This window comes from Chiloscyllium plagiosum, unplaced genomic scaffold, assembly GCF_037043375.1.
Source record: "Chiloscyllium plagiosum isolate Xiang-an unplaced genomic scaffold, Cpla_swu_hap1 HiC_scaffold_50, whole genome shotgun sequence".
NCBI lineage: Eukaryota > Metazoa > Chordata > Chondrichthyes > Orectolobiformes > Hemiscylliidae > Chiloscyllium > Chiloscyllium plagiosum.
In genome coordinates, this window is record NW_028270188.1 from 3,206,350 (window position 1) to 3,233,502 (window position 27,153).

Below are 27,153 nucleotides of genomic sequence, written 5' to 3' on the forward strand. Positions count from 1 at the left end.
CAGACGAGGGAGAGACCATTCGTCTGTTTCGAGTGTGGGACAGAATTCACTTGATTCACTATGCTGTTGTAACAACAGCAGGTCCGCATAGCGGAAATGTCTTTTAGATGCCATGAACGTGGGAAGCGGCTTAAAATCTCTGAGAATCTGTTGACCCATCAATATGTTAACACTGATGAGAAACGTCATTTGCTCCCAAAATGGGCCTGGATTAAAGTGGTTAATTGGACTCTGTGTGCACACGCCATCTCACTGTGGGGAGAGGTTGTTCACCTGCACTAGTGTGGGAGGAGATTTGATGTGAAATCCAAACTACTGAAACAACAGCAAGTTCACAAGTGAACAAAGTGACTGGTTTTTACTGTGCTTCATCGTGTCAAAGTCTCAACCAAACGTTTTGGTTTGAATTCCAGCTTACTGTGGATCTGTTCCAAAGGGTTTAACTGATTCTTAATTGATCGAATGATATCCATTGTGACTTCCTTCCGATGAAGTTAATAAATTCCAGGAGAAACGAAATGTGTTCCATGTTCTTCCTGATCTACAGCAGCTAATACATGCAAAACAAATTCTTCAAACTTCAGAGAAGTGCCTGATTTTCTCCACATTGTCCAGACAGGAATGCGGTGTATGCGTGACTTAATGTAATTGGTTAAATGTAAGTCTCAAATGATGCTAAATAACATGCAGTCAGGTGTGGCATGTTGGCGCAATGATCATCACTGCTTTCTCACAGGCCAGGGCCCTTGTTTCATTTGCAGCCTTGGGAGATAGTGTGTGTGGCGTTTTCACAATCTCTCCATGTCCGTAAGGGTTTCATTCCACGGCGCAAAGATGTGCAGGTTACGTGGATTTATCATTGCTAAATTCTTCAGGGAAGTCTGGGTACGATAGTTAGACTTGGGAAATGCAGGGTTATCGGAAGAAGGTGAGGGATTTTTCTAGGTAGGATGGTGTTTAGAACGTAGATGTGGAACTGGTGGGAAGATTGGTCCGTTTCCATTCTTCAGGGATTCCATGATTCTGTGAGACAAATATCCCACTCTGATTTTATGATTCAATAACAGTAATTGAAATATGTCAGAATGGTTGGGATTAAGGCAATGACCTGCGAAATCCTTGCAGTGATGAGGTGGGCTTGGGGTGATTAACATTCAAAATTTTCAAGCATTTGTGCTGAACGATTACACCCAGTGGCGAGTGTTACATTGTTGAAAGCACACATGTTCACTTTCAAATAGTGTATTTTCTGAATATTGGAAGAACAAATACTGCACGTTTTGCTCCAAGAACGAAAGGGCTGGGGGACAGTCTGTTCCAAAACAGACACGTGTAACATGTATGGTGAAAACCTGCATTTTGCTAGCTGTTTCGACAACAACTCACATTTAACCAATTACATTAAGTCATTTCCAGGATCCCAGAAGCTAATGGAATTTCATTTTTTGTTTTGCTTTAGCATCTGGAATCTAATCACATCACCTAAATTTAATGCGTCATTGGCGTGTATGTAAAACCAGCATTTTGAAAACTCGAGTGAGAGCTACTGCTGGAGAGCTAACACTTTCCTCTCTAAGGAATTAGAAGTCACTCTCTACCAAAAGGTACTTTTTTCTGCAAAGCATACTTTTTAAAAATGAAAGAAGTTGAAACAATTGAGATGAACAGTTATAAGTTGAAGACAGTGGAGCACATGCAAACTGGGTGGACTTGAGATGACGTTGATATGATGTTAAACAACTGTGTTATTGAAATAGCATGTTAATACGATTGTGTTCAGTTAAAGGAAAGAATGTTTAGTTTGTTCATTGTATTGTTTAGTCGTCGCAATAGAGTCAAATAAAATGTTGTTTTTCTTTATGTAATGGAAATTAGAAATTCTTTGTCAATCACTCATGTTTGAATACATTAGAAGGTAAGGAGAGGTTTTCCGAGTGTTTGCTTTTACTTAACGAGGGGTTCGACGTCCTCATTGCAATAAGGGTTTCCTTTGATTCCTATTGACTCCAGTTTTGCAAAAGCTCTTCAATGTCTTAGTCATTCAGACACAGCCTTAATGTCAAGGGCAGTCAGTCTCACCTTGCCTTTTGATTGCAGTATTTTATCCATGTTGGTTCAATACTGCAATGAGGACAAATGCTAAGTGCCTCTGATGGAACACACAGCATTCGAGAGCTGCTTATTGTTGACTGAGTACAGCCTCAATGCACAGTTATTATTCCCTTGCATCATGTTGCTGATGGTTAAGCGTTGATTGACTGGAGTAAAGGTTGGATTTGTCCTGATTTTGTAGACTCGACACAACTGGACATTTCTTTAAAAATCTGTATCAGCATGAATGTCGTGGTTACACTTCGCTGTTGTGAACGCGGGAGTAGGGCATTGTGTATGATGACCATCAATCATTGTATCAAAGGAAAACACAGGCTTGAAGGCCGAAATGAACGCCCGCTATTCCGAAATATCAATGCTGTGGATCTTCGGGGGATGGAGAATTGATATAGAATCTTCCAGATTCCACCTCATTTCATACTTCTGCCTGGAGATTATTGACAATGTTTCAGACTTATCTTGTATAGGCATTGTGCTGGACGCCACCGTCTGCCCCATGCCAGAGACAGTCTTTGAGAAGAGTAGTTTATTTCCAGTCTGGCTTGTTATGAGTGAGGACAGTGTGAACTTTCTCCAAAACCTGTCTGCCTGAACACCTGTGACCGCACACATGTGACTCAATTCTCACAACTGGGAGGAAGATCAGATACGAATCCAATCCATCTCATTTGAATGTTCTTGGAACTGGATGGGTTGAATTTGATTCATGTAACATTTGACCATTCTAATTCTGTGAGTGAGTCACTTATTTGTGTCAGGACATGATTATAAATGGTCAAATTTAAAGTGCCCCCGGTCAGTCAACTTTAAGCCACATCTACAAACGTGCCTCTCATTCACTCCTTTTCGCACTTTGAACCAGCAACTGAGGCATTAGTGAGCAGAACAGTCTTTAAGCTCACTTCGAATAGGATGACACTGCCAATGGAATGAAAAGCCAAATTTCAGCTCAAAACACAAATTTTCAATGGAGCATTATACAATTAGGGTGTCAAACTTAGGACCTGAGACGAAAACTCTCTTATTCTCCTGACACTGGCAAGAGGACAACACAGAAAAGGTACAATTACATCTCTTATCAAGGCCAGGTTATCTTTTAAAAACCATGCACTGAATTAAATCAGAGGCATCAGAGGCCAAAGGCATAAATGTTTCCTCATCAAAAGGTCAGTGGAATCTTTGAGATATATGATAAGGAAACAGTAAAGATTGAGGAACTTTGAGCCCTTCGATGCCATTCCAACATTTAAAGAAATCATGGCTGATCGGAGGCCAAAATCCATTTCCTGCCTTTGGCCCATGTCCCTTAAAAGTTCAGCTGAAAAAGATAAAATCTCAGGTTTAATGTGAACAACTCGTGCTGTTTCCGCTGCCACTTGTAAAAGGGAGTTCTAAACATCTGACGAATTATGTGGGTGAAAGTGCTTCTGAGCATGCACCTTTCATGCCCTGGTCTTAATTTTAGATTATGAACCGTATCAACTCAGAAATATCTTTGTGAACAGCCGAAGATGCTGTCTAAACGCAAAAGACACTCTGAGCTTGAAAAAGATGGAGGATTCCAAAAACTTGGTGACAGCGATTTCCAGCTTCAGACTGCATTTCGTGTAATAGCAGTTGTCCTCGATTAGGGTTCCACTTCCAAAGTATAGGCTGGGACTTGTATTGTCGAAAGTTGGGGGCAGTCTTATCCCAGCAATTGCATACCCATCTATGTCACCAGACATCAGCCCTGTTTGCGGATACATGCAAAATAATTCTGCCGTTTGTCTGCCGTTGTCTTCCTTTTAATTACAGTGCCATTTGTGTCTCTCTTTAGAAACACGGACAGACCAAACCGAATGCAATTAGCATTCTTCTAAAAACTGTGAACATGAACGTGAATTCCTGACTTTAAGAACAGCAAAGGGAGCAGCACTGCAAGTCTCAGTGAGCGTTTTACTTCGGTGAGTAAACCAAATGGGAGGAAGCGGTGTTATCCATTGTCTTGGCCTTCTCAGACTCAGTACTGCAACAAAAAAAACACCTCATGTAAACATACACGTTCGTTGAAGATTTACCTTCTTGCATGCAGAAAGTTTGGTTCTCGACTTGGACAGCCTCGGAACAGAGTGCTTCATATCAGAATGGGATTCACACATTTAAGACAGGCATGAGAAAAAAATTCAGAGCAAATTACTGCAGATGCTGGAATCTGTACCAAAAATAATTTAAAATAAAATCTGGAAATCTCAGCGAATCAAGAAGCCATGCAGAGATAGGAAGTCAATGTATCCAGTTTCCGAGCTGATGGGAAGGGTGGCAAGGATACACACTATTGCACTGTCATTCTCGCGTACCAGCCGAATTCGGTACAGCATGTGCTGTCGGGTCTGGCTCATTAAGGATATCTGAGGCTAAGAGAGACACGGATTTAATCAAAAACGTTATGAAGAGTTTTGAAGAAGGCCAGTTGTGCAGTTCAGAATTATCCAATCAGACATGAGTTCATTGAATGGCAGAACTGACTCGGATCGAATGGCCTCTTTCTGCTACTACAATTAATTCTGTTTGTATGAATCTGCAAAGATGATCTGGGTAAAAATTGCCAAGTTAAAAGGGTGTAGAAGTACATGATGTTGTGAAACATTCAGAATCACTTCCCTACATGTTACAGACACAAATCAGCAGGTTTTGCCTTTCGTATATTTGGCTCAAAACAAGAACAGACGAGAGAACAAGAATGTGGTAGGCTGATGGTGGTTTGTGAGAAGCGACCGTGGGCTAAGTGGAGCGTGGATGAATGTGAACCTTGAAGGCCAGTTATCCTGTTACTCTGGTATACTGACCACACCAGATCAATCACCCAATAGACACTTCTTTGTGTGTTGACCTTTGCACGTCTCACGTCGGTTCAGTACCCGAGTGGATCCACACACTTTTAACTTGGCAAACTTTACACAGATCATCTTTGCAGATTCATACAAACAGAATTAATTTTAGTAGCAGAAAGAGGCCATTCAACCCCAGTCTGTTTCGCCATTCAATGAGCTCATGTCTGATTGGATAATTCTGAACTGCACAACTGGCCTTCTTTTTTTTATTAGAATCTAATCAGAATGTAAGCTGCAAAGGTGAGGTTGGAGATCAGAGTCTGATATTCCAATAATCGCTGCTTTTACATGGCAACGGAAGTTGTTCCACATGAGGCTCAAACTCTCACCCTGATGTTACAATGCTCCCTGCTCCACAACAATAGAAGGTGCTCCAGGTGAGGGTGGAGTTCCCAGCGTCGGCATTTCACGCGCCTCTGTGTCATCGGAGAAGGACCTCTCCCTCATCAATTACATCACTGGTGCCATATCCGCGTGGTCTTCCCCGTTCCATTTACAGTTTGATTTTTGGGGCTGCACCACTCAGTTTCTCTGATTCTGGGTCTGTGGACTGGGATTACATGATATTCCGAAGCTGTGGTTACTTGCACTTTTGAGCAAATTTGTGATATAACCGATGTGAAACTACATTCGTATTGGGAAATATATTTCAACAATGCCCTGCAGTATTCAAGAAATCCTTGAAGATTTGTAGAAATCTATCGAACTTAGCCTTCAACAAACTCTAACCTAAACATTCAGTCCACTCGGAGTACCCACATCTCAGTCACTATTTGGCAACTATTTCTGTTGTGCCTGTTTCTGACATATACTGGTGCCTAGGGTGAGAGGAATGGAGGTTTTTATTACACTTACAAACCAATCATCCTCTTTGTTCTGAAGCCGACTCGACGTTTGAATTCCTGACCTACAGGATCCTTCAATTTAGGTCCTCGGGAACATCACAGTGAATGTCCAACATCATCACAGAAGCAGAAGCTGAAATATTCCCTCAAGCTGCCCTTGAGCACATTTCCAATTCCATAACTCACTGATCCAATCAATGTGGCTCGTGGCAATGGCAGGGAAATAAAATGAATTGACAAGTCGCAGCTTTGATGATCTTTAGAAACTCTTTGGGAAGTGGTATCAGAGAAAAATGAAGAGTAAACTCTTCGACTGAGCAGAGTTATCGAGGTACATTCCCCTTCTTTAATATGATGAAAGATTGTCTCCGATATTCTCGAGGACATAAGTTGATCCGAGGCATTGAAAGGATTCCCATGACAGATACTCTGCTTTCGTTGCTGCCGCTGTTCTGAAAAATGATTTCTTGATTCCCTAGCCAGGAAACGAACCCGGCCATAGAGGTGAAAGTGTTGAATCCGGACCAATAGCTCATAAAGAATGATTTCAAGAGTAGAGCGCACGGGTGAACTGACAACCCTCAAGCCCCTTGTAAGCAGTCTTGTCAAAAACAGCCGACTGATTACCCTCATACCATTTTCCATCACTTGGCCTTGTATGGCTCAACATGATAAAATCACATCGAAATACCTCTGAATGTTATGTGGGTTTTTGCTTTTCCGAAACTTAGAGACAGTGGGCTCCAGATTCGAACACCCACTGGCTGATTAGGTTTTACTGCATATCTCGTTAACTCTGTCTCTTACCTTAAATCTATGTCCCGCGGTTATTGGTGAAGCAGAAACGTTTCTTTCAGTCTATCCAACCCATAGCCCTCATAATTTTGCATCTCAGTCATGTCTTTTCAAAATCTGTCAGAATAATAATCTCAGTCTGTCCAATCTCTCTTCATAACTCAAACTCTTCAAACAGCCAATATCCAGCTGAATCTCTTCTGCACATTTTCCAGTGCTATGATCTACCTGCTGTAATTTGAATTGCAGAATTGCATACAATACTCTGACCAGAGCGGAATGAAGAAATGGAATAAATGACGTAGAAAGCCACATAAACTATTCTTTTGCAACAAATTCTCTATTGCTCAATACTGAGTTGTGTCATTTTCCTGAGCCTGATGCTCCAATAATTTCTGGTCTGTGTGAGTAAAAGCTGCTATATGAGGATTAATCACAAAACTGCGGCATCTGAGTGGATCGACTGGTTTAAAGATCGCGACGCTGGGTTCTGGGCATGTTCTCCCAGCAACAGTAAGACAGCACCACAGACTGCACGTTGTCAATGTGAGTGTTAGATTGTGCAGTGCTTCAGTGAAGTTGCAGGCGGAGCACAAAGGTTGATTAGTGATTATGAGAGGGAGAGAAATCCCCAAGAAAGGGTATGTTTGAATCCTGATACATTAAACGCTGAGATGGGAGAAAGCGGGTGTTTGAAGGCAGAAAATCATCATCTTGAGGAGTAGTTTTAAGTAATATGTGCCTGATTCCTACCCCTGCTTGCTAAGCTGGCATAAAACCGGAAAGCTTTCCTTTGCCATAACTCAGATTGGGACTGAACCTGCGGCGGCCACAAGGCAAAACATGGTCCCGGAGCCACATGTAAAAGCACGATGCAAAAAGCAATAAGGAGAGTTTCAGAGGATATGTCAGGAACAGCACCACAGGCACAAGAAAAATAATTGCCAACCAGTAACTGAGATGTGGTTACTCATAGTGGGTTGAATCTTTAACTCAGAGTTTGTTGAAAACTACAAAACTTCAAAAGGTTAGGGATTGTTGAAATGTATTTGCCAATAAAAATGTAGTTTCACATCAGTTCTTTCATGAATTTGCTCACAAAAGCAAGGAACCACTGTTGCGTAATATCATGTTATCCCAGTTCACAGGTCCAGAACTCGAGAAACTGAGTGGTGCAGCTATGAAGTTCATACTGGAAATTGGGATTTAGGGAAGAGCACGCGGATATAGCTCCAGTAATGCAATCGATGACCGCGAGGTCCTCAGACGGTACAGAGACGCGTCAAATATCGAGGCTGGGATCTCCAACTTCACCTGGATCAACATCTAATGTTGTCGAGCAGGGAGCATTGGGACATCAGTCTGGGAATTTGAAGCTCAGGTGGAGAAGTTCCTTTTCACATGGAGCAGCACGGAGTATTGGAAGATCAGGCTGGGTTCTCCAACCTCACCTGCAACAGTTTCTAATGACATTGAGAAGGGAGGATTGGGACCGCAGACTGTGAGCTCCAACCTCACCGTGTTCAGCTCATATTTACATGGAGCACGGGGCATTTAGACATCAGGCTGGTGGCTCCAAACTCACCTACAGTAAATTCGATTGCCATGGAGCAGGGAACATTTGGATAGCAGACATCCCCACACCCCGCAAGGAGATCAGTTTCGATTCCAGCGTCAGGTGTCTGCTTCGATGGGGTTTTAACATGCCGGGTATCGAATCCGGGTCGAGGTCGTTAAAGCGCCAAATCCGAACCAATAGACCAACAAGGATGCCTTCAGTACGCGAAGTACCCCTGGGTTGACAGCCCTGAAGCTCCACTATGTGTTTTTACCAGAAACAACGGCTTGACGATCCTCATCCCATTTTCCATCACTTGGCTTTTTGTGCCTTTGTATCACAAATTCGCATCTGAAAACTTCTGCAGGTTATGTGTGTTCCTGCCTATGCGAACCCAGACAGTGCGTTCCAGATTCAAACACCCACTCATTGATAAACGTCTTCTGTATATCTACTGCATGTCAGGATCAAAAAAATCCAAGGACTTTGACCGGGAATTGAAGTCGGCCCGCGGCGCTGTAATTGCCGAATCACAAACAGTGCATCACCAGGGATGACTACAGACATCATTGCATCGTTTCTCATTGACACAGTCTTTGGCTTTATTTCACTATAGTTTCGTTTCTCCTCCAAAATGATTGAGTTATCGAAGTTTAACAGCACAGAACCATGCACATCATCCCAGTTTTCGAACCCTGGCCTGTAACCTTATATGGTCTGATGTTCCAAATTTTCATCTCAATGATATTTTCTCTCTAACGTTTTAATCTAAACGACAAAAGGAATGGAGTGAAGATTGAGATCGTCAAATTGTGCTAACGCCCCCTTGAGGAATTGAACTCGTTTTTACCCACAGAGCGAAACATGAAGATACTTTCTCCCTGACCGTGACAGATGTCCGACCCAAAAAAATTCGGATTTCACCCACTTGTCTGATATTATCCCATGTCAGACTTCAACACGAGAGCCTGTTTATAACAGTGAAAGGAAGCAACTGGGCACTCCCCTGTCCGTGTATCTCCCCCAATCATTCCCAGTCACGCTGCAGTTTATGCTGCCTCTCCTAGCTCCGCCTGCGTCACTGGGACATTGCTTACGTCATCTGCTTAGTGATCTTCTGAATGGTCTTCCTCAAATTGCTGGAAAGACAAACTGGAATAGGGCATTTCAACCGCATTTTTAGTTACAAGGTCACTGTTCCAACGGCTGAGCTACAGTGCCAGTGCATTACCATGTGAGAGAGTAGGTGTCATTCGAATCTGCAAGCTAATGGATGAATTGGTAACCTGTGTATCATAAAGAAATTCAGTGTAACAAAACCCAGACAGAGCCGAAGGGATTATGTGCAGAAAGATGGGGGGATGTAATGCTAAATCGCACAGCGTCCAGGGTGATATAAACAGAGATCTTCCATGGTAGTCGTTCATTAGGATTCAGGACTTTCAATGTCATGGCCTGCTAGTTGTTACTATTCATAGTAATCAATAGGAAATACTGACTGATCTTTAGAAGCAGAATGACGCGGTGAAACAATCAGAATCACTTCCCTGCATGTTGCAGACCCACAACAGTAATGTCAACTTCTATTGCCTGACGTGAATTCGTCTTAAAACAAGAACAGAGGAGACCACAGGAATAGGGAATGCTGATGGTGATTTGCGAGAAGTGACTGTGAGATTACTGGAGCCACGATCAATTTGTGCCCTGAAGGCCACTTTTCCTGTGTACCCTGGTATACTGACCATTTCGAGCATTGACTCTCCTTTGTGCATTGCCCTTTGCACGTCTCAAATCGGTACATTGCCCCAAGAGGATACACACATTTTTAACTTAGCAAACACGACTCAGGTCATTTTTCAGATTCATATTTAATAGAAATAATTTGAGGTGAAGGAAGAGATCATTCAGCCCTATTCTGTTCCACCATTTAATGAGTTCATGTCTGATCTGATATCCCGAACTGCACAACTTGCCTTTCTTCACAACCATTTACACCTTTACTGATTATAACTGTGTCGCTATTAGCCTTGAATATACTTAATCAGCCAGACACGACAGCCCCTGATGCACAGAATTCCACCGGAATGTGGGATTAACAGAGCCATAGTGTGCCTAATTGCCAGACTGGAATTAACAGACAATGCCACTGGACTGGGGAGGGCAGATGTCATGGTGAGAGAGATGTAATAGGTAAAGCTAAAACAAAGAGAAGGAGGAGGAGTAGTTTCACCATCACACCATTGTTCTGCCAGTTCCAGACTACCATCTCCTCACCCCACAATTGCATACGTATTGCCAGCTCCACAATTCACTTCAGCTCCAATGAAGAGACATCCAAACGGCTAAAGTGTATGTTTTAATTGGGCGGTTTTTTTGTTGTTGTTGTTTTAGTACTATGTCTGATCCGGCCAAGGCAGTGGATCACCACCTCTGCCCAGTTACATTCATCTCTGCAGTAAAACTCTCACTGATTCTGGCATAGCTGTGCCATTTGCTGTTTTTAATGTCAGGAATTCCTTTTTTTTCAGAATATTTCCAAGAATTAAAAATCCCCATTCCTGACTCTTAATAAAACCCAGTAACAGCAGTGAGAGTCCCGATTCCCAACAACCAGAGGACCAGAGAAGGTGCACGCAATGCTTGCAACTTTACTTCTTGACACTGATTTTGACTTTTTGTTCAGTTGCAACATTACAGCGATTCACTAAGTTTTAACAGCAATGGGACAGTCTCTTCAGCCCATTATATCAAAGACAGTTAACAAAAATCGCACTTCCATACCCGGATTCCAGCATTTGACCTTTTCTGTTCTAACGCGTGTTATGTGCTCATCTAAGTAGTTATCCCATGCCTTGACGGATTCGATGGAAAATGAGCAGTTATGTAACCAAAAACAGGAAGCGTTATTGTTTGCTGAAGCATGACCTCCACATTCTCCTCCTTGATGACGTTTCTGAAAGTCAATCTTTTTCTGAAAGCCGTTTCCCAGTTTTCCTCATGATGCCACGAGTGTGGGTTTTAAATCTGTGACTTTACCAGTAAAGACTCTCCAATGCAAATCCTCTGCTCATCTGTGGTGTGATGTTTCTCAGGGTTGATCCCCAACAGTGGTCTCTAGCTCTCTCTCTTTCTCTGATAACAGTCCAGAGCGAGTTTTTTCACAGCAGTTCCAATTTAACCAATCAGTTTAAATTAAGCCCCAAAACACTAAAAGAGAATGCAATGAGGCTTGGAGTTGTAAATAGTTGTTGTTTATTTTTCATTTTTATGGTTATAGAATGAAATTGAATTTTTTTGTTAAATAGTGGAATGTAGGTAGTTCTTTATCTCTCATACTTTAACAGATTTCGAGACGAAGCGATGTTCTTTGTGTGTTTGGTTTAGTTAACATCAGGGTTTGCTGTGGTGTCGTTACGTAGAGAAAGAGCTGGCCGTGTGTCTAAAGAGAGACACAAGTGACACTGCAGTTGAAACGAAGGAAATGGCAGACAGACTTCAGAATTACTTTGCATATATCCACACAAAGATTTGTTTCCTCGTGATATAGATGTGTTTGCATTGGCTGGTGTCAGACTATCCCTGTCTGTGCACAATGAAAGTCCCAGCCTTTATTGTGGAAGGGTAACCTTGATCTAGGACATTTGCTATTTCAGGAACTGCAGTCTGAAGCTGAAACTTGATGGCATGCAGTTTTCTGAATCCTACAGTTTCTTTCTGTTATACACCTTCGACTCTGTGTTGCATTTAGTCAGCACGTTTGTCTATTCACAAAATATTTATGGGTTCATGTGTCATATAATGTAAAAATCACAGCCAGACCATTCAAAGTGCATGGTCAGAAGCACTTCCACTTAAAGGGTTTGTCCGATGTTTTGAACTCTTTTGTCCAACTGTCAGCAGATACAGCACGATTTGTTCATTTTAAATCTACGATTTCTCTGTTCTTCAGATGAAGTTTTGAGGAATATGGGTCAAAGGAAGGAAAATGGATTTAGACCTCAGATCATCAGGATGTTTGAGGTAGGGGTGACCACCGATACTCCTGCCGACTTCGTCTGCAGGAAATGCAGTCAGATCCTGATCCTCACCGAACGAGTTAGGGAACTGGAACTGGAACCAGAAGGGCACCAATATCCTGGGGGGTAGGTTTGCTAGCACTCTTCGGGGGGGTTTAAACTAATTTGGCAGGGGGCTGGGATCCGGACTTGTAGTCCAGCAAGTAAGCTAGCTGTGTCAGGATGCCCAAGACTGTAGGGAGGCTGTGGAGAAGGTAGCACTGACATGGACTACTTGCGGACACAGAGATGGGCTCAAGTGCGTATACTTCAACGCAAGGAGAATCAGAAATAAGGTGGGTGAACTTAAGGTGTGGATCGGTACCTGGGACTACGATGTTGTGGCCATCACGGAAACGTGGATAGATGAGGGACAGGAATGGCTGTTGGAGGTTCCTGGTTACAGGTGTTTCAGTAAGATTAGGGAGGGTGGGAAAAAAGGAGGGGGGGTGGCATTGCTAATTAGAAATGGTATAACGGCTGCAGAAAGGAAGTTTGAGGGGGATCTGCCTCTGGAGGTAGTATGGGCTGAAGTCAGAAATAGGAAAGGTGCAGTCACCTTGTTGGGTGTTTACTATAGGCCCCCCAATAGCAGCAGAGATGTGGAGAAACAGATTGGGAAACAGATTTTGGAAAGGTGCAGAAGCCACAGGGTCGTAGTCATGGGCGACTTCAACTTCCCAAATATTGATTGGAAGCTCTTTAGATCAAGTAGATTGGATGGGGCGGTGTTTGTGCAGTGTGTCCAGGAAGCTTTTCTAACGCAGTATGTAGATTGTCCAACCAGAGGGGAGGCCATATTGGATTTGGTACTCGGCAATGAACCGGGAAAAGTGGTGGGCTTGTTAGTGGGTGAACATTTTGGTGATGGTGACCACAATTCTGTGACTTTCACCTTGGTTATGGAGAGAGATAGGTGCGCACAACAAGGTAGATTTTATAATTGGGGGAAGGGAAATTACGATGCTGTAAGGCAGGATTTGAGGAGCATACGTTGGGAGCATAGGCTGTCAGGGAAGGATGTGGTGGAAATGTGGAACTTTTTCAAAGAGCAGATACGACGTGTCCATGTTATGTATGTACCTATCAGGCAGGAAAGAAATGGTCGTGTGAGGGAGCCTTGGTTGACGAGAGAGGTTGAATGTCTGGTAAAGAGGAAGAAGGAGGCTTACATAAGGTTGAGGAAACAGGATTCAGACAGAGCAGTGGAGGGATACAGGATAGCCAGAAAGGATCTGAAGAAAGGGATTAGGAGAGCTAAGAGAGGGCATGAAAAATCGTTGGCGGATAGGATCAAGGATAACCCCAAGGCATTTTATGCGTATGTGAGAAAACTGAGAATGACGAGAACGAGGGTAGGTCCGATCAAGGACAGTAGTGGGAGACTGTGTATTGAGTCGGAAGAGATAGGAGAGGTCTTGAACAAGTACTTCTCTTCAGTATTTACGAACGAGAGGGATCGTATTGTAGAAGAGGAGAGTGTGAAATGGACTGGTAAGCTCGAAGAGATACCTGTTAGGAAGGAAGATGTGTTGGACATTTTGAACAACTTGAGGATAGACAAGTCCCCCGGGCCTGACGGGATATATCCTAGGATTATGTGGGAAGCAAGAGAGGAAATTGCAGTACCATTGGCAATGATCTTCTCGTCTTCACTGGCAACGGGGGTGGTACCAGGGGACTGGAGAGTAGCGAATGTTGTGCCCCTGTTCAAAAAAGGGAATAGGGATAACCCCGGGAATTACAGGCCTGTTAGTCTTACTTCTGTGGTAGGCAAAGTAATGGAAAGGGTACTGAGGGATAGGATTTATGAGTATCTGGAAAGACACTGCTTGATTGGGGACAGCCAGCACGGATTTGTAAAGGGCAGGTCTTGCCTTACAAGTCTTATTGAATTCTTCGAGGAGGTGACCAAGCATGTGGATGAGGGTAGAGCAGTGGATGTAGTGTACGTGGATTTTAGTAAGGCATTTGATAAGGTTCCCCATGGTAGGCTTATGCGGAAAGTCAGGAGGCATGGGATAGAGGGAAATTTGGCCAATTGGATAGAAAACTGGCTAACCGGTCGAAGGCAGAGAGTGGTGGTAGATGGTAAATATTCAGCCTGGAGCCCAGTTACAAGTGGAGTTCCGCAGGGATCGGTTCTGGGTCCTCTGCTGTTTGTAATTTTTATTAATGACTTAGATGAGGGAGTCGAAGGGTGGGTCAGTAAATTTGCAGATGATACGAAGATAGGTGGAGTTGTGGACAGTGAGGAGGGCTGTTGTCGGCTGCAGAGGGACTTAGATATGATGCAGAGCTTGGCTGAGGAGTGGCAGATGGAGTTCAACCCTGCCAAGTGTGAGGTTGTCCATTTTGGAAGAACAAATAAGAATGTGGAATACAGGGTTAATGGTAGGCTTCTTAGTCAGGTGGAGGAACAGAGGGATCTTGGGGTCTATGTACATAGATCTTTGAAGGTTGCCACTCAGGTGGATAGAGTTTGTAAGAAGGCCTATGGAGTATTATCGTTCATTAGCAGAGGGATTGAATTCAAGAGTCGTGAAGTGATGTTGCAGCTGTACAGGACTTTGGTTAGGCCACAGTTGGAGTACTGTGTGCAGTTCTGGTCGCCTCACTTTAGGAAAGATGTGGAAGCTTTGGAGAGGGTGCAGAGAAGATTTACCAGGATGTTGCCTGGAATGGAGACGAAGTCATACGAGGATAGGTTGAGAGTTATCGGCCTTTTCTCGTTGGAACGGCGAAGGATGAGGGGTGACTTGATAGAGGTTTATAAGATGATCAGTGGAATAGATAGAGTAGACAGTCAGAAACTTTTTCCCCGGGTACAACAGAGTGTTACAAGGGGACATAAATTTAAGGTGAAGGGTGGAAGGTATAGGGGAGATGTCAGGGGTGGGTTCTTTACCCAGAGAGTGGTGGGGGCATGGAATGCGCTGCCCGTGGGAGTGGTAGAGTCGGAATCATTGGCGACCTTTAAGCGGCTTTTGGATAGGTACATGGATGGGTACTTAATCTAGGTTAGATGTTCGGCACAACATCGTGGGCCGAAGGGCCTGTTCTGTGCTGTATTGTTCTATGTTCTATGTTCTATCATGGTTTCGTTAAATTTTGGAACAGTCTCAAGGGGTTGAATGGTCTTCTCCTGCTCCAACGTTCCCATAATTTTTACTGTTTCCTTATCATACATCTCATTGATTCCATTAACTTTTTGAGGAGGAAGCATTGATTCCGTTGGCCTCTGATGGTCAACGTTATCCAGTGCATGGCTTTTAAGCATTTACCTGGCCTTGATAAGAGACGTGATTGCAGCTTGTCTGTGTTGTCCAATTACCACTCTTAATAGTGTAAGAGATTTTTAATCTCACGTCGTGACTTTGACAACCTCATTGAATGATATTCCTCTGAAAATTTGTTTTTTGAGCTGAATATCGGCTTTTCATTCCACTGGCAGCGTGATAACATTCATAGTGAGTGTATCTCGTGTTTAGATTATTAATGTCTCAGTTGCTGCTTAAGAGAGAAAACTAGGAATGAATGTGAGACACGTGTGTTGATGTGCTTCAAGTTCACTGAGCGGGGGCACTTTAAAATTGACCGTTTCTCCTCATGCCCTGAGACCAATTAGTGACACAATCACAGAATTAGAGTAGCCAATTATTACGGGCTTCAAAAGCAACACAGCCATATCAAAGAACACTCACATGAGAAGGACTGGATTCATCTCTGCTCTCCCACACGATTGTGATAAAAAGTGCACTCTTGTGCGGTCACAGGTACTCAGGCAAGAAAACAGACAAAATCAGGATTTCAAGGAATGATGGAGATCTGTCCACTGTTTCCAGAGAGCAACTCACTAGATCGCCCAGGTGCTGACTATACTAACATTGATTCTCTGGAGGAAGAGAACCGAATGCCAATTAGGACTTCGTGAAAAATCAAAGCGTTATCCTGAAAATCAAAGTGTATTCACAGACAGCTTTCATTACTGTAAGACCAAAGAGGAGAAAGGCGAGAATGGTAATGATGGAGCCCATCTGAAAATAATATAAATTTACTCCAACCACACCGTCAGTAATATCCAAGAACCTTACACTAACTGTAAGAACGAGGCCCTGGAGAAAGCTGAAAAATTATTTATATTTGAGTCAATTCACTGTTGAATTAGGCTGGTGTTTGCCAACATCAAAGAATCGCAAAACTTGTTTCAGGGGAAACATCCAATATTAGAAGCAAGTGAATTCATGGCTGTGTAACTGACTTACGTTCTTTCCAGAGTCTGTTCATTGGAACGCCTACTCTGCGATTATGTACCGGTGTTTTCTTTTTCCAGTAGGGAGGAACGGTGGTTTGCACTGCTACCTCATAGCGCCAAGGATGTGGATTCAACCCCAGCGTTTGGTGACAATGTGTGTGGAATGTTCAAATTGTCCCCTTGTGTGTGCGCGTTTGCTCCCAGCGTTCAAAGGTGTGCTGTTGAAGTGGATGACCACAGTGTTCAGCGATATGTGGACTAGCCATGGCAAACACAGAGATTCAGGGAATAGGATTGACTGTAGTATCGATGTTGTGCAGAGAGTTGTTGTGGACATGTTCAGGCAAATGTCTTGTTTCCACACGTAGAAATTCGGTAATGTGGACGTATGTAATCTTTTCACAAGAACACATTGTAAGGTAACATTCAGTTCCTGATAAATCGATTGGTTTTTTCAGATCTCAGTACGGTGTCTGATTTAAGTTTCCAATCAGCAAATATTGTCTTTCTAATCCATTTGAAAAAATCTATTTACAAAATTCAGCTCTGTACGTGTGGAATAGGAATTGTGGTCTGGCAAATCTAGCTACTGTTAAAGATTTTTTTTCCGTTCTGTTCACCTCAAAGTTATAAATCTGTGCCCCACATTTTTCCACCTCATTCGCCAAAATCAAAGTTCTGCTTTGCATAATTTTTTTCTGACGCATTTTCCTTTAAATAAAGGGTTTCTAGAGGCAGCAATGCGTTTGATAATTCAATTTACTCACTGATACTCTCAATTAATTGGTCACATCATGGTTGAACAACCAGACTGAACATCAGACATAAGCGCCATGTTCATGACTGACTGTGTGGAGATCCAATGAATAAGTTTGAATGACTGAATTGTGAAGGCAAAGAAGGAGGCCATTCAAACCTTTGGGTCAGTACAGTTCTCCGAATATGCTTTCTGACTTTGTGCCATTTCTGTGACGTATTCTTGTTTTCCTGTACTTTGTTTCCAATCCAAAAAAGTCATCGAATGCCCTTGACTGAACCAACCCAAACCACACATCCACAAAAAGCATTCCATATCTAACAACTCGCCCAGTGAAGTGTATTTCTCACATCACATTTTCTTCTTTTGTAGTTTATTTGAGATCTCCACTCTTCTTTTCAAAGATTTTCCAATTGGGAAAAAAGTTTCTCACTCTCGATTGTGTATGGAACCGTCATGATTTTCAAAACATATTTTAAGCTTCTTGACCGCCTTCTCCAATTTAACGTCATGGCTGAAATATCTCAGTGGTGGACCCTTTCGTGTCAATGTGGTTTCTTCAAACCTGCCAGTGTTCTCTTGGTTCCTGTTCTCAGATATACACAATTACAGCTGGAATCAGTCTCGTGAGCCATGTTGGTTTCTGATTGCCTTCATGTTGAGTAATTAACTCCAATAAATACTGAGAAAAGTTAAGGCAGTGTGTTCAAACCTGTCCACCATCCCTCTACCTTGTAACTCTCTGAGGTCTAGTCGAGACCATTCAAACGGCACCTATTTCAAACGAAATGCAGCTGACTCTCAGTCAGAGCAAACACAAAAGCATCTTATTTGTACTTTTAGGCAGACGTTAATTTTTCAGAGTCCCCTGGTGTTAGCAAGCCTTCGGCTCCAGTCCGTCTGGATCCAGCCACCAGATCTTGTCTCCCTCGTTTCTATTTTAAAGCTCAGCCACTTCACACAACACAGTGTCTGCATTTTGAACAGGTGATTAAAAGTGGCGCCGGTCCAAAACGAGTAGTGGGTGGGGAGTGTAATCCACCAACCACTCACTGTAGGAGGGTGGGCCTGGTGATACTGTATACCAGTTATGGAGAAGCTTCATTCATGTCCTCATTCAGAACAACTAGACTAGAAGGGTGCTACTCATTTCAAAGACTGTCTCTGTCATAGGACAGACGGGGAAGTCCAGCACAACCCGAGCAAAAGGTAAGGCTGAAGCACTGCCAGCAATCTTCAGGCAAAAGTGCGAAATGACGTAGACCTGGACGCTTCTACATCAGTCGTCTCCGAAATTCCCCAGCATTGATATATTGGAATCACAGGCGGCCATTTGTCTCTTCAAGACTGCCTTTGCATTCAATATAATGATTTATGATTTATGGTCACCATACTTCGTGCCCTGCTCTCGCCTTCACATCAGTGAAGCCGGGCATGTGTAACCATGAAAATTAGATTGATGCTGGTTTAAAATAAAAACGGCCGGTTTTGTCGACTCCACAAAAGCATAACAAATCCAAACCCATCCATGACCGTACACCTGTTAATCATTGCTCAATCATCAGCAAAGTGTTGCAAATGAATAATAACTGCGCTTTCAGCCTGTTCTCACTCAACAGTAAGTAGCTCTCTGACGCTGTGCATTCCATCAGAGGCGCTCAGCTTTTTCCCTCGTTGCAGAGTTAGTCCAACAAGGACAAAATACTGCACTCAAGAGGCAAGGTGAAACGGATTGCCCTTGACTTTCAGGCTGCATCTGTCTGGCTAAGGCACTGAAGAGCATGAGCAAAACTGGGGTAGTCAATTGGAATGAAAAGAAATTCTTGTCACAATGAGGAAGTCGAAGATTTCGTTATTTAAAAATAAACACTCAGAAAACCAAGACTCAGTTCTAATTTCTATTCTTTAAAGAAAGACAACATTTTACCTAACTCTAATTGCGAAAACTAAACAAAACAATGAACGAATCAAACATTTTTTCTTTAAATCATCACAACCCTATTAACATGTTATTTCAAGAGTACAGTTATTAAACATTACATCAGCTTAATTTCAAGTCCACGCAGTTTACATTTTCTCCGCTATCTTCAGTCTTCTGTCTGCTCATCTCACTTGTTCCAACTTCGTTCGTTTTTACAGGGAGTAGTTTATTTCAGAAAAAAATGTACCTTCTGATCAAGAGTTGCCTGCCAATTTCTTTGACAGGACGATGTTTAATGGGCAGATAATTGTTCAGTAGTGGCGCTCACTCAAGTTTTCAGAATGCCGGTTTTATATACATTCCAATGTCACAGCCTGTTACTCAGTCTTAAGAATGTAGTAGTATACGTCAGAGGGAAATCAGGAGGGCAAAACGGGGACATGTGATAGCTTTGGTAAATAGAATAAAGGAGAATCCAAAGTGTTTTAACAAATATATTAAGGACAAAAGGGTAACTAGGGAGAGAATAGGGCCCCTCAAGTTCCACAGGCGGCCTTTGTGTGGAGCCACATAAAATGGGGGAGATAATAAATGAATATTTTGCATCAGTATTTACTGTGGAAAAGGATATGGAAGATATAGACTGGAGGGGAATAGATAGTGATATCTTGCAAAATGTCCAGATTACAGAAGAGGAAGTGCTGGATGTCTTGGAATTGTTAAACTTGGATAAATCCCCAGGACCTGATCAGGTGTACCCGAGAACTCTGTGGGAAGCTAGAGGAGTGATTGCTGAGCGTCTTGCTGAGATATTTGCATTGTCGACAGTCACAGGTGAGGTGCCGGAAGATTGGAAGTTGGCAAACGTGGTGACACTGTTTGAGAAGGGCGGTAAACACAAGCCAGGGAACTATAGACCAGTGAGCCTGACCTCGGTGGTGGACAAGTTGTTGGAGCGAATCCTGAGGGACAGAATGTACATGTATTTGGAAAGGCAACGACTGATTCGGGATAGTCAACATGGCTTTCTGCGTGGGAAATCATGTCTCACAAACTTGAGTGAGTTTTTTGAAGAAGTAACAAAGATTGATGGGGCAGAGCTGTATTTGTGATCTATATGGACTTCAGTAAGGCGTCGAACAAGGTTCTCCATGGGACACTGATTAGCAAGGTTAGATCTCATGGAATACAGGGACAACTAGCCATTTGGACACAGAACTGGCTGAAAGGTAGAAAACAGAGGGTGGTGGTGGAGGGTTGTTTTTCAGACTGGAGGCCTGTGACCAGTGGAGTGCCACAAGGCTCAGTGCTGGACCCTCTACTATTTGCCATTTACATAAATGATTTGGATGCGATCATAAAAGGTACAGTTAGTAAGTTTGCAGATGACACCATAATTGGAGGTGTATTGGACAGCGAAGAGTGTTACCTCAGATTACAACCAGATGGGCCAATGGGCTGAGAAGTAGCAGATGGAGTTTAATTCAGATAAATGTGAAGTGCTGCATTTTGGGAAAACAAATCTTAGCAGGACTTATACACTAAATGGTAATGTCCTAGGGGGTGTTGCTGAACATAGAGACCTTGGAGTGCAGGTTCATAGCTCCTTGAATGTGGAGTCGCAGATAGATAGGATAGTGAAGAAGGCGTTTCGTATGCTTTCCTTTATTGGTGATAGTATTGAGTACAGGAGTTCAGAGGTCATGTTGCGACTGTACAGGACATTGGTTAAGCCACTGTTGGGACATTGCGTGCAATTCTGTTCTCCTTCCTATCGGAAAGATGTTGTGAAACTTGAAAGGGTTCATAAAAGATTTACAAGGATGTTGACAGGGTTGGAAGATCTGAGCTACAGGGAGAGGCTGAACAGGCTGGGGCTGTTTTCCCTGGAGCGTCGGAGGCTGAGGGGTGACCTTATAGAGGTTTACAAAATGATGAGGGGCATGGATAGGATAAATAGACAAAGTCTTTTCCCTGGGGTTGGGGAGTCCAGAACGAGAGGGCATAGGTTTAGGGTGAGACGGGAAAGATATAAAAAGAGACCTAAGGGGCAACATTTTCACGCAGATAGTGGTACGTGTATGGAATGAGCTGCCAGAGGATGTGGTGGAGGCTGGAACAATTGCAACATTTAGGAGGCATTTGGGTGTGTATATGAATAGGAAGGGTTTGGAGGGATATTGGCCGCGTGCTGGCAGGTGGGACTAGATTGGGTTGGACCGAAGGGTCTGTTTCCATGCATTATGACTTTATGACTCTTTGCAGCTAAGCCTGCACTTTAAACTTTCTTCAGTATTCAAAAAATACACTATTTGAAAGTGAACATGCATGGTTTCGACATGTAACACTCTCCAGTTGGTGGAATTATCCAGCCCAAATGTTGGCATTGCTTGATGGTAAATCATCCCAATCCTAGCACACCACTGCAGGAGTTTCTCACTAAAGTGTGTCCTTGGTACAACCATTCTGAGATGCTTCAATGACGTTTGTTCAAACATAACATCATCGTTGGCTATTTAAGTCAACGATTCATGGAAATCCTGAAGACCATTCGGCCCAATAAGTCCAAACATACCTTCTAAACACCATCACACCCAAAATAAGCCTCCACCACCCTGCATTTCCAATGACTAACTATCACACCTCGACTTCCAAAGAGAATTTAGCAATGTCAAATCCACTTAACCTGCAAGTCATTGGGCCATGGGATGAAATCCACACACGAGGAGTTTGTGCAAACTCCACACAATAAAATCGCCCAAGGCTGCAATTCAACCCAAGCCCCAGATTGTATATAATTGAGTACCATTTGAGATTCTCAGTCACACAAGCAATTCCTCCGCGGACAATATGGAGAAAATGTGTTACTTCTCTGATGTTTTAAGAATTTATGTTGAATGAATTAGCTGCTGTAAGACTGGAACAACATGGGGCATATTTCCTTTCTAGTGGAGTTCATTAACTTCAGCAGAAGGAAGTCTCAATGGCTATTATTCGATCATCAGTTAAGAAACAGTTAAACACTTTCGCATGGCTCCACAGTAGGAGGGAATTGAAACTAAAACTTCTGGTTGGGACGTAGGGACACAACGAAATACAGTAAAAAACGAGTCGCTTTCTTTACTTCTGAACTTGCTGGTGTTTCAGTCGTTTGGATTTCACAGCATATCGTTTCCCACACTCGTGCAGGTGAGCATCCTCTCCCAACTGCGAGCTGGCTGGTGCACTGTGAGTCGGGTTATCGACTTGAATCCAGCTCCAAATTGAGATCTACTGAATGGTTTCTCATCAGTGTCAACACCTTGATGTGTCACCAGTTCCGCAAATATTTTAAAGCACTTCCATAATTCAGGGCATTTAAAAGGTATTTCCTATGTGTGAACTTGCTAGTGGTGGATCAAGTAAATCCTATCCCACATTCGAAACAGACGAATGGTCTCTCCCTGGTCTGACTATATTCATTGTCTGACAGGGCAGAAAATCTGCTGACGTCTTGTCCACACATGCAACACGTGTACAGTTCCTCCCTACTGTGAAGGGTGCTTTTTCCTTCCAAGTTCAAACGCGAATCATATGCAGGCTACAATCAACTGGAAAACGCCATCAAATGCTAAAGTTACATTTAGCTTTAATTTTCCCCCCTGCAAATCTTCTTCTTCTAATGCCCGGTAAATCATTCATAAAAGAAAAACGGAAGCAGGTGGAAGTCCAGAAAAAGTAAAGATGATAAGATGCAGGCGCAGAAGTCGACAATTCAACCTATCTAGTCTGCTCTCGCCATTCAATGAGATTAGGACTGATCTGATAATCCTCAGATTCACTTTTCTGCAATATCACCGAAACTATGAAACCCCTGCTGATTAAATTGAGTTTGTCACAGTCTTGGATACGCTGAGCAGCCAATTTCTAGAGCCTTTTGCAGTAAATAATTCCACAGATTGAGTCGGCTCGAAGAAATATGAAAGTTCATCCGCATCTGTCTTAAGTAGGTGACTGCTTAGTCTGAGATTGCGTCTTCTTTTCAAACACGTAGATTCATTCCACGTGAATTTATTCTGCCAGCCCCTCAGAATCTAATATACTTCAGTTAAGTCGTGTTTCATTCTTCGAAACTCTCTGTGCTGCAGCTTTGCACAGTGAAATTCCTATTATAATTAATATTCATCTCCGCTAACCTTCCTGTCAAAGTGCATAAACTTCATTTTTCCCCACGTTATACCTGCTGTGGTTTTCTCTACTTGTTTGTCCTGATTCTCCCCATCCGCAATTTCGCTGTTTCAGCTTCACTACTTGCTTCTCCATCTATTTTGTTTCATCTCCAAACTTAGCAACAGTACATTACCTTCTATCATCCAAGTGATTTGCATACATTGTCAATACGTTTGGCCCCAATATTGATGCATCTGGGACTCTGCAACTTATAATTTACCATCATGAAAATACCCTCTTTATCTCTCCTCTCAATTCATTACTCAATCCTTGATCAATAAACTGGATTAATACCCCAAAGTGTTGGTTCATGATTCTAATGTTGTGAAGTAGGATCATATAAAACAGGATACTGAATAATTTTAGAAATCCAAATATATTTCATTTATTGATTTCCCCTTTATCTATGCTGTTTGTTACTGCCTGAGAATATCTTAATAAACTTTTTCGCTACGATTCCTTCTTCACAAAACAGAGCTGACTCTACTTGATTGGATAATGCATTTCTAATGCTCTGTTATACCAAGTTTAATAACAGACTCTAATATTTTCCAAATTACAGAGGTGAATGTGAACCTGAGCTAAATTTGCTGGCCGAACACTGACAAAACGTGACCATTAAAGCTACAAATTGCCAGAAAAAAAAAACACGTGTTTCACAAATGTCCTTCAAGGAGTGAACTTTCCTCCTGCGCTGGTCATCGAATCTGGCCACCGTGGTATGATAAGTGTTGGGGTTCAGGGAGAAGAAAGAGGTCTAGAAGTTGGAGATGGTGAATGGGAGGAGTATTATGAACCAATCAGGAAACCATAACTTTCGCAAAACCTTAAAAATGACTACCACCACTTCGACGTTCATTCTGATTTACACAATACCCGGCATCCAATGATAGCTGAATGTAAATTTCCTCCAATTTACTCTCAAAGTTTGGGGCATACCCTATGCAGCAGAAATGTTAGGAATGTCTTCTATATAAAAAAAGAGAAACATTTAAGATCCTATGTTCCAAAAGTGACAGTTGATTCTCAATAACTATTTATTTCTTTTAAATTTGCGACAGATGACATTTTGTTATGAAAACATATTCAGGAATATCAGCTAATGTTAGGTATATGGAGTTCGGAAATGTAATCTCGGGACTGAATGACATTAACACACTGCTGATTCACCTCACCCTTTCAACTTCCCTCTGATCATCGAACATTTCGTTTCCCATGTGCTCAGTCCCATGAAATCTTGTTCTCCTCAACCTGAGCTTACTAAACGAAAAGCTTGCCAGTTGAGAAAGAAAAACAGCATTTAAAAAATAAATTCTTGTCCTTCTTTGCAATCCACTCTCTGATCATTTCCATCTCTGCAATCTCTGGCAGCCACGCAAGCCTTCTAAAGCTCTGTTCATGCATAATTCTGACATATTCTGTATCGTCAATTGATCTCCCCAATAATGGCGGACGTAATTTCACTCTTATTTTTAAATCAAATTAACTAAGTAATTGAAGGGAGAACCCTGGTGAGGTGTTGTAACTGGATTATGTGGGAGAAGAACGATGCCATTGTCGTTCATACTGACCAAATTCACCACAAGTGTTGGTTGCTTGAGGAACTCCTGTACAGATTGATGCACTTGGGTCTGAGCTCTGAACAATGCCACACATCTTGGAGGGGAAGAAGTAATCTGGACGCGCAGTTTCAGGAGGCAGTCAGATTCCTCAGATTAATTATCTCAAACTCAGTCAGTGCTGAGGGGCAGGAAGGTGTGACTACGAGTGAGGCAGATAAAGGAAACCAGTGCGGTGATGCCAAAGGAGACTCAACCCTTCAGCTTGTCGAACAGGTGTGATATATTTGCTACCTGTGTGTTTTGATGGATCCCGAATTTAAGAAGGGGAGAAAAGAGAAATGTACGTGTCATCAATTATAGCGTATTCCGGGAAATAGCGACTCTTCAGTGTCGCCAGAATCTAGTTTCCTGAAGTGTGTGTTGCCTGCCTGCTGCACGGCTGCAGTGGGCTGCAGAGTAACGTGGAGTAGGAGAGGAAAGATCCAGTTATTGGTATACTTTGAAAGAGGAAAGAGTTTCTGCTGAACGAATTTGGCTTGGGGCTAAATCAGAAAAGAGAAGGAACAACGGAATAATCTCTGAATTACCATGTGTTTAATAAACAAATTAGCACAAAATAAGTGAGATTATCGAGATAAACGTCTGCCTGAAAGACTGGTGTTCGAGAAATAGGTTCTATGAAATTGGATATTGAGGTCAGAACGGGGGAAGGATGTACCTGTTCGATTGGTTCGATGAGCTGGGACCAGAGTTCTGGAGAAGGATATGCTCAGGGAAGGATGAGTGAACCGTGGCCCACAGGGAAGTCAGGGAGAAAATAAAACCAAACGAAAGGAAAGCATAGCATGTCGTGAAGATTAGCGGAAGCCAGAAGATTGGGAGTCCTTTAAAAAGAGCACAGGATAAAATCATAAAAAGAAGAAGTAGTTGAAGAAGCTGCAAGTGGATCTCTCAGGAGGAGTGGATGGACAATACCCCAGCCAACTGAAGAAGATAGCTGACGAAACTGTAGAAGCTTTGGTGATGATCTTTAGAAATCACTGGCGTCAGATGACTGGAAGATGCATGCCAAGACACTGATCTGCTGAACCGAGGTAGTGGGTAAGTTCTTGGAATCCATTTTAAGGATGAGATTTCTGAATACTTGCAAGTTTCAGGTAAAGTTCGACAGAGTCAGCACAGCTTCATCAGTAAGATGTCATGCCTGACGAATCTGTTAGATTTCTTTGAGGCTGTAACATGTAAGTTACTGCTGACCCAGTTGACGTGATCTGTTGGCATTTCCGAAATGCCTTGATAAGGTACTGGACAGCAGAGTGCTAAATAAGGTAAGACATTTGCATTATGGCAAGGTAGAGGATTGGTTGCCTTGCGTAAAGCAGAGATTCAGGATAAAGGGGTCGTTTATGGAGGGAAACTAGGAACTCAACGAATTAACAGTGGCCACCGTTGCAAGTTATGCAATCGAAAGTCAGTGGACAAAGAAACTGAGGGTAGTAATGCCACTTTTGCAGCTGGCACAAGGTTAAGTGGAGGAAAAGGTCGGGTTGAGGAAGTGGTGAGGATGCAGTAGGATATGGACAGGCTGGGAGAGTGACAAAGAAGTGGCAGATGTAATGTAGGAAACTATGAATTTGTGCAATTTGGTAAAAAAAGAATAACGTCGAAGAGTATTTTCGTCGAGACAAAAAGAAATGTAGATGCTGATATCCAAATGCACAGGCAGGAGATTGGTTGAACACAACATACCAGGCAGCATCAGGAGGTGGAAACGTCGATGTTTCAGGTTTAACTCATTTACAGGACTGGGTTGGTTTTGGAGGAACTGCAGATAAATGGGGTGGCAGGGGAAGTTTTCTGAAGGTTGGACACGTGCAGTCAGGTGGAGGGTACGAACTAAAATGTCACTGGGAGGAATGAGTCCATTTGGTGGAAGGGAGCATTGGGAGGGATAGCGAGGGGCTCGAAAGCATTCTGGGGATCGATGGGGAGATTACTCGAAACTGAAGAATAAAATGTTGTGTTCTGCGGTGTGCAAACTGCCCAGATGGAGCAGAAAAAGCTTCACAATTCTGAAGGGCAACGAATCTTTTGGGAGTCCGATTTCAGGAATTCTCTTTAGCTTAACATGTAGGTTCAGTTGGAAGTTCAGAAGGTAACTGTCCTTTCAAATTTGATTTGAATGTAGCTATGATACAAGAGTAAATATGT